The following is a 15,961-nucleotide window of genomic DNA, read 5'->3' as shown; positions in this document are numbered from 1 at the left end:
TAAAGATTGGCCCGTTTTATGGCCGTTCTTCTTCGACCGCCCTCAGAAGGCGCCTGGACGCCAACGGAGCCTTCGGCTGACTTTTTATGGACGTCAATCAAAGTCCACCAAAACTGCCAGGAACCAGAGATGCTTTAGTTGAGGGGTGAGGAGGGATCATGGGCCCTTCCTGACCTCTGGACTTCAACTCCCAGAATTCCTCAGCCAGCCATTATGTCTGCCTCAGGAATTCTGGGAATTGAAGTCCACAGGCCACACCCTGGACAGCCATTGGTCTGGTTTTGTTGCAATACTGTCATAAGTACAAGTCAGTGGGCGATCTTCAAAATTCTGGCCACGTGACCCTGGGGCTGCTGGAACGGTTGTAAGTGTGAAAAAGGTCCGACGTCGCTTTTTCTAAGGGAACTTGGGATGCTCCCTAAACGGAGGATTGTAAGTCGAGGACCATCTGGGTAGGAAGGCAGGTAGTCCTCAACTTATAACAGTCTCGCTTAGGGACCGTCCAAAGTCACGACAGCATTGAAAATGGTGAATTGTGACCGTTTTTTCACACTAGCGACCGTTGCAGCCTTCCCACGGTCGCATGGGCAGAATTCAGGCGCTGGACCATTGCCTCGCACTTATGACGGTCAGTGTCCCGGGGTCACGTGAGCCCCTTTTATGACCTCCTGACAAACGAACACAAGGGGAAAGGTCAGATTCACTTAGCGACCGTGCTACTAATTTAACAACTGCAGTGACGTGGCAAAAAAAAAGAAGAAGTAATAAAATAGGGGGAAACTGGCTTAACAAGTTATTTATTAAATTTATTAAATTTATTTATTAAATTTATAGGCCGCCCAATCCCGAAGTTCCTCATTTAGCAGCATAAATCTGGGTCCCAACGGTGGTCGTAAGTCCTGGAACTTAAGCTGCAGTGCTGATTCTTCACCCTTGGCATTAGCAGCCGCCAGGGAGAGTGGGTGTGTCGGTAACACAACTGTGAGCATAGCAATTAGCAATTAGACTTATATACCGCTTCATAGGGCTTTCAGCCCTCTCTAAGCGGTTTACAGAGTCAGCATATCGCCCCCAACAATCCGGGTCCTCATTTTACCCACCTCGGAAGGACGGAAGGCTGAGTCAACCCTGAGCCGGTGAGATTTGAACAGCCGAACTGCAGAACTGCAGTCAGCTGAAGTAGCCTGCAGTGCTGCATTTAACCACCGCGCCACCTCGGCTCCTGGAGCATGGGGTCACGTTCCCCTCTGCCCCCCCCCCTGAATCTCAGCCTGGTGGAAATAAGGCCGGTCTCTAAAAGGGACTTTCCCTTCTGCCCCCATCATCCCCCTCGCAGCCGCCGCCGGGACTAGGGGGGCAACGACAGGTGACTTCAAAAGCCGAAGCACAAACCTCAACCTTTTTTCCACCCTGAACTGAAAGGGTGGGCAGGGGAAGCTGTATTTTCCTGACCCCTCCAAGTCCCCCCTCCCCACGCCCACGCAGGCCTCCGGTCCCCCCTTCCCCTCCTCCTTCTTCTATTCAAGAGCCAAGGTGGCGCAGTGGTTAAATGCAGCACTGCAGGCTACTGCTAGATCAGCAGTTCAGCGGTTCAAATCCCACCGGCTCAGGGTTGACTCAGCCTTCCATCCTTCCGAGGTGGGTAAAATGAGGACCCAGATTGTTGGGGGCAATATGCTGACTCTGTAAACCGCTTAGAGAGGCCTGAAAGGCCTATGAAGCGGTATATAAGTCTACTGCTATTGCTATTGCTATTCTGGCGCCTTCGGTGCAGAGCTGAAGCCTGTTTTTTTTTCCAACATCATCCAGAGCAGCCTCGCTCTTAACCTTAAATAGACTTGCTGACGATGAAGCTTTCGACATGCAAGAGAAGAAGGGAGGACCGAAAGAGCTTTCTTTAGAAAAAGAAGAAGTAATGGGTGCAAGGAAGGCTGCAGAACTATGGCTTTGTGGGGGAGGGATGGGGGAGCTGTTGGTGGCATGGGTGAGACCCTCCCCCAGTTGCCCACGGGCCACGCGGGCGCTCAAAGCTGGGAGTCAGGAGTTCCTCTGCCGGCCCCAACACAGAAGGGAGAAGACCTTTGATCTGAAATCATCTCCTCCAGAGCAGTGTTTCTCAACCTTGGCCACTTGAAGATGTCCGGACTGCAACTCCCAGAATTCCCCAGCCAGCGAATGCTGGCTGGGGAATTCTGGGAGTTGAAGTCCGGACATCTTCAAGTGGCCAAGGTTGAGAAACACTGCTCCAGAGAGACAAGAGGGGCAGAAAGAATGAAACGCCAAGCTCCCCGTCAGCCGCCCCTTCCCCACCACCCATTGTAAACCCCCTGCCCACGAACTGAGCTTGAGCAAGATGCTTTCAAACGACAATGCAATGCTGGGCTTACGACCACGATTGAGCTCAACATTCCCACCGCTCAGCCAGACGGCTGTTAAGTGAGTTTTTTGCCCCGTTTTACAACCTCTCTTACCAGAGTTTCTCAAAGGAGAAATTTCCTAACGGCGAGGAAAATCCGTGCAATGCCTTGCCTCCAGGAGTTGTGAGCACTCCGGCACACCAGAGGTTGGTTTGTGCAACCGTTTGTCTGACTCTGGTCTAAGGGAAGAGCTCTTCAAACTTGGCAACTTTAGGGGCTTCCTGCCTGAGCAAGAAGACCCCCAAGGTCCTTTCCCACTCCGTTATCCTGAAGAAGAGGCCAAGTTTCATATTTTTTGAGCCTGCTCCTCATCTTCCTTCGATCAGGGCTATTGCACAACCAGGTTACTCTGCGGTTCCTGGCTGGGAGCTCTGGGGCTGGTCCAGCTTGGATAACCCCCAAAATGTGGCTCTTGTGAGACGCCCTGAGTTGGCCAAATGCCCTCTGCTGCACGGGCCGCTTGGCCGCAGCTGCGGGAGGAGTGACTTTCGGGAAAAACCGAGAAGAACGACGTGCTAAATCCGGAGCATCTGGCCACGGAAGGCAGGCCTGACTCTGGGATTGTGGGAAGGAAAGAAAGAGAGAGAGAGAGATGGAAAAGAAAGGCAGGGAAGAAGGTTTTTTTCAAGAAGGGTCTGGAAAGAGGGAGAGTTTTCTCTAGGGAAACCTGGGCGCAGGAGGCAGAGCCTTCTCAGTTGCAGCCCCGACGCTATGGAACAATCTCCCCGTGGAGATCCGCACCCTCACCACCGTCCAGGCCTTCCGCACAGCCCTCAAGATCTGGCTATCCCGTCAGGCCTGGGGATAGGACTTTACTCTCGCCCCTCCCGAATGTTGAGTTGAATGTTGTGTTTTACCGCTAATTATTTTTACTCACACTTTCTTTTTGTGTTTTGTCCTGCACTCCCCTCCCCTATTATTGTAAGCCACCCTGAGTCCCCTCAGGGAAAAGGGCGGCCTATAAATGTTTAATAAAAGTAAAAAAAAGTAAAAAAAAAAAAAGAAGGTCCCCCTTTTTCAGTGCTGGGGTTTAGCCAGTTCGCACCACTTTGGGAGAACCGGTTGTTAACTTTCAATTTGATGAACAGGTGGTTGGAAAAAAACTCATTAGGGCAAAGAACTGGTTGTTAAATTATCTCACCAGGGCCTTTAAAAAAAAAAGTTTTTTATTAGATAAACATTAAAACCATTGGACATAGTGCGCCATTTCTGGCATAAACATTTCCACATAGTTTTTGGATTCTACAACGATTACATTTTATATCCATTACATAAGTATGCATAGTCAGTCAGATTACCTGTCCATTCATCCCCCCCCCCTTTTTTAACTGGTTACTAACCGTACAAATACATATCCGATTCCTACCTCTCAGACAATCTTAACACCATATTTTCCCATTCTTAACTTGTCTTGAGTTTTTCTGTCCCTCCTTTCTAACCATCTATACCATTTGTCCCACTGCCTTTTTGATGCTCGTAGCAAAACGATCATCGGCAAATGGGGCGGGGGAAAGGATCACTTTAAATCCACCCGATCCCAAAAACGAGACCAAAGTATCCACAGGCTGAAATATAAAAAAATATACGCTGGGAGTTTAAGTCCATGAGTCTTAAAGTAGCCACGGTTGGACATTCCTGATGTAGGATAAGCAAGGACGCCTCCTGTCTGCTCGCACCCCAATTGCCATAGCAGTTGTCCTGAGACTTATACACCGCTTCAGGGTGCTTTACGGCCCTTTCTAAGCGGTTTACAGGCCCCACAACAATCTGGCTCCTCCTTTGACCCACCCTGAAAGGACGGAAGGCTGAGCCCACCTTCAGCCTGGTGAGAATTCAGACTGCCAAAATTGCGGGCAGCCGGCAGTCAGCAAAAGGAGCCTGCAGGGATATGGACTGGATTTGGATTTATTCGACTTGTATGCCGCCCTATTCCCAAAGGGACTCAGAGCGGCTGAACAAAAGCCAGGGGGGGGGGGGAGAGAACAAATACACTGCACTCTAACCACTGGGGCGCTTTGCCTGCAGAGCTGCACCCCATGGCAGAGGCCTTCCCGAGTGGCGGGCACCGCCAGTTCCTCCTGACCCAGCAGGGGCAGAGACAGGGCACCAGTGGGCCCCCGCCCTTCTCGCAATCGATCCCTGCGCCTTATCTCGCCATCCCGATCAGAGCTCGCCCAGAGAGGCGTCAGGGCAGGCCGGGGGGGTGGCTGGTTGTAAACACCTGGCAAGGTGGCAGCCGGGCGCTCCAGAATGTGCCCCAGAACCAGGAAGTGACGCCTCTCCTCCACCCGCCAAGATACCCCAGGGGGGGTTGGCAGCCAGCCAGGCTTTGGCTATGACACTTCCCTGGCCAGACAAGGCAGGACCCGTCCAGACGAGGCGGGGGCCTCCCTTGGGGAAATCCACGGGCGGCCTCACATGATGGCCACGTTACCCAACGGGTGGATCAGCCGGGCCTGGAAGGGATCCAGGGATCACACACAAAAAAAAACCCTGCCAGTTCTCCCTGGTAGAGATTTCTCCCACATCGAACACCTGCTTGCCCAGCCTTTTCTGGGAGAAGACTCGGCTGGCCTTGTGCTTCCGTGGTCGCCAAAATGCTCACAGGGTGGCAGGGTCTCCTCTGTCTTCGTCAAGGGCAGAACCTCCAGGCGGAGAGGCAGTCTACCTTCGTGTCGGAGGTTAGCTACTCAAACGAGGTTGGGAAATACAGAGGGGTCCTGCCCTGAGGATGAGTGGCCCGTTTCTGGCCTCTCCCCCTTCCTTGGGGGATGCGAAAGGACAAAGACGGGTGAAGCCGAGGTGGCGCAGTGGTTAGGGTGCAGAACTGCAGGCCACTTCAGCTGACTGTTATCTGCAGTTCGGCGGTTCTAATCTCACCGGCTCAAGGTTAACTCAGCCTTCCATCCTTCCGAGGTGGGTGAAATGAGGACCCAAACTGTGGGGGCGATACGCTGACTCTGTAAACCGCTTAGAGAGGGCTGAAAGCCCTATGAAGCGGTATATAAGTCTAACTGCTATTGCTATTGCTAAGCCGTGAAGCCCAGCTGGGAACCAGTCTTCAAAACTACAAGCAACAGGGTGTGGAACAGGGGTGAAATGCTACCAGTTCTGCTAGAACCGGTAGCAAAAAATGCTAAGATAGTTAAAAAAAAAAAAAAAGCTTTAAAAAGTGGGGGCAAAACTCATTCCCCCCCCCACTTTTTAAAGCATTTTTTTCCTACTTATTTTGCCCAAACCGGCAGGGAAAAAAATGCTTTAAAAAGTGGGGGAAAGTTGGCCACAACCCCCCGGTCACATGACAGCCCCCCCACCAAGCCACGCCCACAGAACCAGTGGCAAAAAAAATCCACCACCGGCATGGAGGGGCCCTTTCTCTTGAAACGTGAAATGAAGCGTCTGTGAATGTGGTGGTTTTCTTGCAGACGGGGCCAGGAGGGAAGGGAAACTGCACCCACGTGCCAGGCTGGACTTTGGCAGGTGTGACGGTGTGTTGTTGTGCAGCCTCTGGATCAGAGGGCAAAGTTGTGGACGCTTTCTCGGAAAAGGGATTCCTGGCAACGGTGAGTCATGCCGGCACTGCAGGGTCCTTGCCGGGCGCTCAGAAGGGGCCGCGTCCAGCTGGGAGTGTCCGAGGATGGAAACGGGCTGGGCTCGCCAGGTGAAGCCTCTCTGCTTTCTTCGGACGACTCACAAGCATTTGTTTAGCGACCAAAGTTCACAGTTACGGTGGCACTGAAAAAAAGCGACTTACGACTGTTTTTCGCCTGTACGACCATTGCAGTGTCTCTGCTGTCATGGGATCAAAATTCAGACGCTATACCGTGTACTACGGGTTCTGGGAAGTTGGGGGGGGGGGAAGGCTGGGGGGGGGAGGGATATATATCAGGTTTGACGAGACGTGTTAGATTTTAATGTAATTTGACTCTACATGTATGCTGTTTTCTCTTATATTTTCATTACTATTATTATTGTTATTTCTTTAAAACTAGGATATGTTAAGCATATTGACTTGAAGCGGAAATACACCAATGAGAGGAGGAGTGGGAAACAGAAGGGAGAAGGAAGATGGGAAGAGAGGGATAGGAGAGAGGGTAAGGGGGGAAGATGAGGAGGAGAAGGAGGAGTGGAATGAAGAGAGAGGAGAAGGAGAAAGGAAGGGGAAGTAGAGTAGGAAAGGAGGATGGAGGGAAGAAAGGAGGTAGGAGAGAGGTGGAAGAAAGAGGTGTAGGGAGAGCAGAAGAGCTAATGATGGGTTTTTATTTTTCTGGGCATTGTTGACAAGAGGAACTGATGTAATTATTATTTAATACTATATGATACTGGCTATATCTAGTATACATGTGAGTGTATGTTATGAAAATGGAAATAAAAAAATATTTAGAAGGAAAATTCAGACGCTGGGCAACTGACTCATATTTAAGAGGCCATGTGACCGTCTATTTTGCAGGGGTCTCCAACCTTGGTCACTTGAGGACCCCTGGACTTCAACTATGGGAGCTGAGTCTTCAAGGGACCATGGTTGGAGACCCCCTGCTCTATTGCACCAACGGGGAAGCCGGATTCACTTAACAACCGGGGTCACAACTTAACAACGATAGTGATTCACTTAACAACCGTGACGAGAAAGCCTCTCAAAACAGGCAAAAATTCCACTTCTGTTCTCACCTAGCCATGGAGATTCGGGATTCAGTTTGCAGCGGTCAGCCCACATTCTCTCATGACTGGGATTCCTCTGAGCATGGGCAGAGTGCCGCCGTTCTATGGCCCAAGGTGGGAGAGTTGAGCCGAAGAGGAAGCCGGGGGGGGGGGGTGTTGTCTCAGCCCCCAGCCCCAAGAGGGCAGCGAGTCTTCTGCCTGCGGGTGGAAAGGAGGGCACTGTTTCTCCTGGGGCAGCCCTGCCAGGCGGGCTCCCTGGTGATGACTTGGCAGAAGCCGCGTTGCCTGGCACCGGGTTCCTCTGGCAACCGGGTGAGTGTGTGGCCTGTGTGTTTGTACATCTGTGTGTGTGTGTGTGTTTGCCCTTCGGGAGAGCATGTGAGGCTGAGATCAGCCTTTATGTAACGCAGGGCGGCCCAAAGCCTTCCGGGAAGAGCCTTGCTTAGCGTCGCGTCGCTCTGCTGGCGCTGCAGGGGAGCAACGGGGATCTCCACAGCCTCTGGGCACCGCTGCCATTCCGAGGGTCCGGCTGGCCTCGTTCCCCCTCAGCCGTGGGGCTGAGAACCCCCTCCCCCACGGGGCTCCTCATTTACTCAACCCCCCTCCCAACTTCAGGGCAAAAAAGCACTGGCACTCTGTACATGCTCAGAAGAACCTTCACCCACCCACCCCACCCCAATCATGCCGCACATTGCGTATCACGGAGCAGAGGGGGGAAACCCATCAAAGGCAGGGAGGTGGGACTGGGAATCCCTGCTGGTCCCAGACCCCCTCCTCAGAATACGCAGGGGAAGGGGGTCTCCCTTTGCTGCCGATCCTCTCTCAAAGCCAGGAGGGTTCTGGGAAGGCCCATTTTACGGCTACAGGCACGGATCACAGTTGACCCCCCAAATCCCCATTGCTAAGCGAGACCGTTGTTCAGAGAGTTAAGCCCTGTTTTATACGACCTTCCTTGCCACGTCATCTGAAGCGAATCCCTGCACCCGCCCGGTCGTTAAGCGAACCTGGCTTTCCCCATTGACATTTCACATCTCGCTTAACAACCAAAATGTTGGGTTGAACCGTGGTCGTAAAATGAGCACTGCCTATAACCCTTGGGGAAATCTTTCCGCAAAGCCTCCAAGGTGTGTGTGTGTTTGTGTGTGTGTGTGTGTCTTTGCACAGGACGTCCAGTCCAGGGTGGCTTTCACAAGCCTGGACACGCTTTGCAACGGCTGCAGGGCAGGGGGGTGGGCTGGAGCCCGAGGCTGACTCATTCCCTCCTCCGCATGTCTCCTCCGCTGACGGGACTCAAACCGATTCCGGCGGAGAGTTGGAGCCCAGGCTGAATGCCAGGAAAGGGTTAATGGCTGCCTGCCTGCCCGCCAGGGGATTTTGTTGGGAGAACAAACGGTGAGGTCAGGGTGTAGGGAGGCTCAGGTGAGCTGTTTACCTGCAGGGGAGGGGAGGAAAGACATCCCAAGGCAGGGAGGGAACTTGGTTCATTGCAGAATGTTTTGGGACGGTGCACTTGGGGGGGGGGTCACTTGGCTAAGCCCCCCCCCCCTTCGGGGAATGCTCCAACACTGGAGGTCTTGAAGAAGAGATCAGAATATAGAATAAGAGTGGGAAGGGGCCTTGGAGGTCTTCTAGTCAAACCCCCAGCTTGGGCGGGGGGGGGGGGGTTATATCAACCCTATATCATGTGGAGCCTTCCCAACATCTGGAGGCCAGCTGTTTCCACTGTTTAATTGTTCTACCTGCCAGGAAATTTCTCCTTAGTTCAGAGAAGCATTAAATTGGAGAACTGTTGCTCTGAAATCTTGCAGGAAAAGGGGGGTCCGACTTGGGAATGCTACTTCAACTCCTAGAATTCCCCAGCCAGCTCTGCTTCCAAAGGTTGGCCACGCCCCTCGTCTAGGTCTCTCCCGCTTGAGCAGCGGGTTGGACTAGAGGACCTCCAAGGTCCCTTCAGTAATTCGGTTATTTTACTGAATCTCCTCTCTCATGAGCCCAGGTAAAGAATTCTGTAGAGAAAGGGTCTGGCAACTTTAACCCTGGGTGGGCTTCAACACCCAGAATTCCTCAGCCAGCTTTTGGCTGGGGAATTGTGGGAGTTGAAGTCCACAAGTCTTCAAGTTGCCAAGGTTGGAGACCCCCCCCCCCCACTGCTCCATTGCATCCTTCTGATAAGCAAAACCAACAGGGCAGCCCGGATTCACTTAACAACCGGGGGGGTTACAATTTGACAACGCCAGCGATTCACTTAACAACCGCGAGAAGAAAAACCGCAAAATTCACTTCTATCTCACTTAGCCATGGAAATTCGGGATTCGCCTGGTGGCGTCTTTTAACTTTGGACCTGTGGCCGTGTGTGTGTGTGTGTGTGTGTGTCGTTTCAGGTTTGTGCCTGGGCTCCGTAAGTCGGGGACTGGCTGTATTTGGAGCCGTCAAAGAAGGGAGCAGCCCTGGGTGCGACTGTCTTTTCAGGCGCCATGGGAGTAATTCCCGAGAGGCAGTCAGGAAAGATTATGTGGAAATTCGCTTACGTAGCAAAGGGTTGACCTTGGAACAGGGAGGCACACTTCACACACACACGCACACACACAAGCGCACAAAGGCACAAGCCTCCCCACAGGATCCAGACAGGTTTTCCCAATTAAGGGGAAAACTCCGGGACACTCCCAGGAGCAAAGGGACGTGAACTCACTCACACGGCAAACCACCCTCTGCGTAAGTCGGTTGTGGGACTCCAAAGGTCAGTGGAGGCTCTGCTGAAACTTCCCAAATTTTGAAATGAAAACTTTTCTGTTTCTGGGCCTCCTTGAGGGGCGGCTGGGAGTCCAGATCCCCCCCCCAATTGAATTGAATTGAATGAATTTATAGGCCGCTCAATCCCGAAGGACTCCGGGCGGCTTACAACAACACAATTTTAAGAAGTAAAAAAGTTAAAAAACGAGGAACACAGATTAAAAAGAAAAAACACATCATACACCCAGTCTAATCGGGGCTGGACCTAATCCAGTGTGTGTGTGTGTGTGTGTGTGTGTGTCTGTCTGTCTGTCTGTTTGATAGCTATGCTCATGTTAACCCCAAGAGAATTCTCTTTCCAGGACACGCTTTTCTTCTGAAGAGGGGCTGACTGTCAGGCCTGCAGCCAACTTTCCCTTTGGGTAGCCTTGGCCTGCCGTGAAGAGTGAATCTGATGCAGCGTTTGCCGGCTCTAGGGAGCCACATCACACAGGGATTGGTACAGGTAGCCGTCGGCTTACGACGGTTCACTTAGGGAACGTCCAAAGTTACCACGGCGCTGAAAAGTTGGACTTATGGTTCCCACATTTACGACCATCGCAGCCTCCCCGTGATCAAAACTCAACCGACTCGTATTTATGACGGTCGCAGGGTCCCCGGGGTCATGTGATCCCCTGACAAGCAAAATTGGGAGCGGGGGGAAAGCCAGATTCACTTAACCACCCTGTTCCTCGCTTAACAACTGCAGTGATTCAGTTAACAAATATGGCAAGAAAGTCATAAAATGGGGCAAAACTCACTTAACAATTTTCTCATTTAATAACGTATGTTTTGGGGCTCAATTGTGGCCGAACGTCCAGTAGTCCAATACCCGAGAACCCCTTTATTTATCGCACCTCCTGTGTCTTGTTGTTTTGTCCTTCTTTCCTTTTGTTTTGAAACTTTCTTGAAACTGATTCATGAGCCAACAGACGTGTCTCCTTTGTCATGTAAAGGCAGACGTGTCTGACGTGTCACCCGCTGAGCCCAGGGCTTCCCCGCATGACTCCCACCAGCCTGACTACGCAGGAGAAACGGCGTCTTTACTCCCACATCCCCCCCCCAAAAAAATTCCCTAACTTCCCAAATCCCCACTGAGAAAACCACAGGTTCAAGTCTGAGTAAATCTTCCTCTAGGCTAAGCCTGGCCGGATAGTTCGGCTGCCACAATTGCCCTCTGCTTCCCATGTTGAAGTGAAGTCTGGAATGGAGGGAGGGGGAGGGTTGGGGGTCGTAAAGGAAGGACTCCGGGGGGGGGGGACATACAGCTTCTCCTGAAAGGTTTGGGGTGCACACAAACCCACATATCTTCAAAGGGGAGTCGCAGAGACATAATAGTCACCAATGGAAGAGAGCATTGGTGGCTCTGGGCTAAAACGTGGAATCCTGGCTGCTCTCTGAGTTTAGTAGTTTTCTTGAAGGCATTTCATGACTCAACTAAGTAACATTATCAGTGTTAGGTTAAACCCCGCATCCTTCTAGCGCTGATGATGTTCCCTAGTTGGGTCATGAAACGTCTGCAAGAAAACCACCAAGCTCAGAGAGCACCAAAGACCCCACAGCCCTCCTCCCCTTTCCTCCTCCTCCTCCTCCTCCTCTTCCTCCCTACACACTCCACTCCCTTCCAGCACTGATGACGTTACCTGGTTCGGCAAGAAAACGAGGAGCCGAGAGGGCACCCAGGAGCCCATAGGCGGTGCAGCTCAGCGGGAGAGCCGTGTGCTGGGAAAGCAGGGCCAAGAAGGCTCCTGATTTCTGGGAAGGAGAGAAAAGGGGAGAGGCTGGAGGGGTGTGATGAGTGGGGGGGGGGTTCCACACCAGAGACCCCTTTGTGTTCAGTTTAGGGGGGAGGTCATGTTGTGCTGTGTTTTTTCCTTGTGTTTTCGCACCACCAGAGGTGAGCATTTTCTAAATAAACACATTTTTCTAGGCCTGAGCGGAATTGGCAGCCTGGCATTCAAAATCTCTAGTGTGACACTTCCAATTGCAGCTTTGGACAAAAACGGGTGGGTGGGTGGGTGGGAGGGGGTGCCTCCTGGCTTGCTAATAAGCAATATAATTACATTCCGTGCTGGATCTCCCCCATTTAGGGGGAGGTGGGTGCTTTTTTTCCCGGGCGCTGAGCCTCTGCCAGGAATCGAGTCCCAGGCGGGGTAAGGTTTCGGAGGAGAAGGAGGACCAGCTCGGAGCTGGGGAATTCCCTGGCAGGCTGCTCTGCCGCTGATGGAAAAACCCTTTTGTTGCCGGAGGGGAGAGGCAAGCTCCCGGCAGCGTCAAAAGAGTGGGGAATATTTGGAGGGGATTGCCTGGGCCGCCTGTTGCAAGGAGGGCTTGGCATGTGCCTCTCCGGCAGGGAGGAAAAAAACTCCCGGCAGCTGGAACGGCAAGTTCCCACGCCAGCCTTCCGTGCTTCGGGCTGAGCCAAATAGGGGAAAAGGGAGCTTTTCCTGGAAAAGGTGAGCACGGGAAGGAATCCTGCCTTGCTTCATTTCGCCGGGTTGATCTGGAATAATAACTTTATTCTCACTTTGAAATGCACACCGATCGGCACACGTCAAAATGAAATTTCCTTGCATGCCTCCAATGTATATACTACATAAACATGAGAAAATAAATACATAAATACAGACAGAGAGAAAATGAGAGAGGGAGAGAAAGATAAAAAAGAGAGAAATAGTGAGAATAATGAGCTCTGCACGATACACTTTAATCTCTGCTGGCTGGAGAATTCTGGGAGTTGAAGTCCACAAGTCTTTAAAGTGGCCAGGTTTGGGCACCCCTGGCTTAAATGCAGCCGCTGGCTTCCTTCGAAGCGCAACGGACGTTTCCAGCTGCCAAAACCTTTGGCCGGCCTTTCACTTTGGGGGGGGGGGGTCTGTTCTCGCACGAGAGACGTCCAGAGCCCCTGGAGGGAGCACACGGACATCTTGAGCCAGGCTGGCCTGGAGGGGATGTGTCATCGCCTGTAAAAAATTGTCATAGGTGTTGCATCACTTAAAAGAGGTCAGTGTGTCTTTGTTAAGGGCTTGGGGGCTGAACCAAGGGACCGCAATGCAGCCCTCTGGACAATGACCAGTGTCATGCGACCACCAACAGCAGGGGGCTGGACTAGAAGACCTCCAAGGTCCCTTCCAGCTTTGTCCCGATTTTGATTCTAAAAACACGGCTGGCTCCGGATCGGATCCCGGTTGCATTGCCGATCTCCGCTCAGATCTATTTCTCCCGAGCCTTTGGCCTTCTCCCTCCTTCCTTTTTATGGGGGGGGACGATAATGATGTGGGGAACATGGACTGGTTGGCGAGGGAGGGGGGGATACAGATGGTCCTCAACTTACGGCCACCGTGGAGCCCAAGGGTTCTGCCGCTGAGCGAGGCAGTTTTTAAGTTGGATTCACAAAATGAATGCCGATTTTGAATTTTGCCCACCTTCCTCGCCATCGTTACGTCAATCCCCGCAGGTCGTTAAGGGGATCTGGCCTCCCGCATTGACTTCGCTTGTCAGAAAGTCATCAGGGGTGGGTGGGTGGAAGACCCCCAGGAAGCTGCCATCGTCATAAATATGAGCCAGCTTCCGAATTTTGATCGCGTGATTCCCGGGGATGCCGCAATGGTCCTAAGTCCCTTTCCTGTTGCAACTTGAAAGGGTGACTAAAGCAGATCCATTGTGATGGATGGAGGGATGAAATGCCTCTTCCAAGAGCAGAAGAGCCTCAAATTCAGTGTGGATCCCGCTGACTTTTCCAGAAGGGGACATTCTCCCCCCCCCCGCCCGACACGCAAAGGCTTCTGGGAAAAGGCCGCCCGGCTGAGCACTGGAGGATTCTGGGACGAAAAAAAATAATCACTTCCCTCCGAGTGCTGGGAAAGGCGCCTTTCGCTTCCCCTCTCCCTCCTCCTCACTTCTCCTTTGGCGCTTCTTGCGTAAGGCGGCCCGGCCGATGACGGCGCAGGAGGGAGAATCGCACCCGCGGCTGTTGACTTCCTCCCCTGCCTGGTGGGGAAGCGGCTGATGCACACAGGAAATTGCGCTGGCTAAGGCAGCACACGGGAGCGTGACGGGCCCACACGGCTTTCACTTGCGTAACCGCGCACCCTTCAAAACACAACAACAACAACCCAGAGACAAACAGAAGCTCCGCCGGAGGCCCAGCACGGCCCCCACCCCTTTGATCGGGGCCCCCAAAGAGAAGAGATCCTGCCCCCCCCCCAATCCTTTTGCAGGGCAGGCGCCCCCAAAGGCTGCCTTGCACAACTGGCGTGTGGCGCCGGAGCTGCCCAAGGATGGGATCAGCCGCCCACACGCCTCGCCTCTGAGCATGTGCGGAGGGAGGGCTCCCACCTGGGGGGGGGGTCTAAGGAGGGATGCGCATGACAGCCGGGTGGGGGTTTCCGTCACACTGTGGTGGTTGACCCGCTGACATTTGGCATTCCGGGTGGTCCTTGACTTACGATGGCAATTGAGCCCAGAATTTATGTTGCTAAGCGAGACATCTGTTGAGTGAGTTTTGTCCCATTGTACGACCGCTCTTGCCTTAGCTGTTAAGGGAATCGCTGCAGTTGTTAAGTCAGGAACACCGTTGTTGAGTGAACCTGGCTTCCCCATTGACTCTGCTAGTCAGGCCGTCGCAAATGGGGATCACATGACCCCGGGAGACCGCGACCGTCACAAATATGAGCCGGTTGCCAAAATCTGAAATTTATCTGGTCGTGGGGATGCTGCAATGGTCATAAGTGTGAAAAATGGTCATAAGTCACCTTTTTCAGTGCCACTGTAACTTTGGTCACTAAATGAATTGTTTTAATTTGAGGACGGCCCGTGCACCTATTTGGTCATGTTGTAAGCTGTCTGGAGATGCACATGTGTGAGTTGCCCCCCCCCCAATAAAATTATTCAATAATGATGTGGCCAAAGAAAACCAAAATATTCTCAATAATAACTGAGAACCGTCGGCATTGACAAAACCAAGTCAATTGCAGAAGGCAGCTTGACTCGGAACAGCTTCCACCCTGCGACCAGCAAAACAGCCACATCTGCCTCTGCCAGGTCCTTGGGAAAGACTGGAGAGTTGGATAAAAATGCCAGACCCAGTCTAAACATCTGTGCGACAAACCATAACCCTGACTTATTAATGCTTGAACAGCTTCGTCATTGACAAACCCAACGTTGGTCAATTGCCAAAGAGGGCTCAACTTGGGACAGCTTCCCATGACTAAGACCCAAGTTAAGGCCGACCAGAGCGACATCTGCCTATCTCAGGCCCTGGATGGGAAGGACACGATGGGTGGACCAAAAGGCCAGATCCAGTCTAAACATCTGGATGACTGTCCGATGAACCACCACCATCTTTATCTCTTCAAAACTGACCCTGAGGGGTTAAGAGGCCGGGCGGCATTCAAGTGTGAGTGTGAACAGCCTCTTTGGTGCAGCACAGGGGGGGGATGGGCCCTTCCTTGTCTCCCCAGCCTCGTCCTCCTCGATCTGCCACTAGCCGCTTCTCGCACTGGCGACCCAAGTGCCGGGAAAACCCCGGCAAATGGCAGCGTCTGGCCTCCTCGTGACTCATCCCCGCCCGCTGGCTGCAATTTCACAGGGGGGGCTGAAGGGCTGGGGAAGTGGATTGCTTGGATGGGGGGGGGGAATAGGCAGGGGGGAGGAAGGAGCCCAGATGATGGTTTACAATAAACCATTAAATAAATAAAAACAGAATCGGTTCCTGTTTGCCACCCGGCTGACGTAACCTTGAACCATGGAGGGCGAAGGAAGAGAAACAGCCGGAGGGGCTTGGGGAAAACAAGGAAGGGGCCAGCTGGGGAATTCTGGGAGTTGAAGTCCACCGGTTGCCCACTTCCCCCCCCTTACATAGAGCACGGTTCTCCAACCTTGGCTATTTTAAGACTCGTGGACTTCAACGTCCAGAATCCCCCAGCCAACACAGCTGCCTAGGGAATTGTAGGAGTTGAAGACCACAAGCCTTAAAATTGCCACGGTTGGAGACCCCTGGCCTAGAGGATGGCTGGCTGAGTGAAGAGACAGACAGAGAGCCGACTGGCTGGATAGACAGAAAGATGGACAGATGGAAAGACGGCAGGGTGGATGGGTGATGGATGAACAGGTGG

Source organism: Thamnophis elegans, chromosome 12 (genome assembly GCF_009769535.1).
Source record: "Thamnophis elegans isolate rThaEle1 chromosome 12, rThaEle1.pri, whole genome shotgun sequence".
In the NCBI taxonomy this organism is placed as follows: Eukaryota; Metazoa; Chordata; class Lepidosauria; order Squamata; family Colubridae; genus Thamnophis; species Thamnophis elegans.
Note: the sequence above shows the minus strand (reverse complement) of the source record.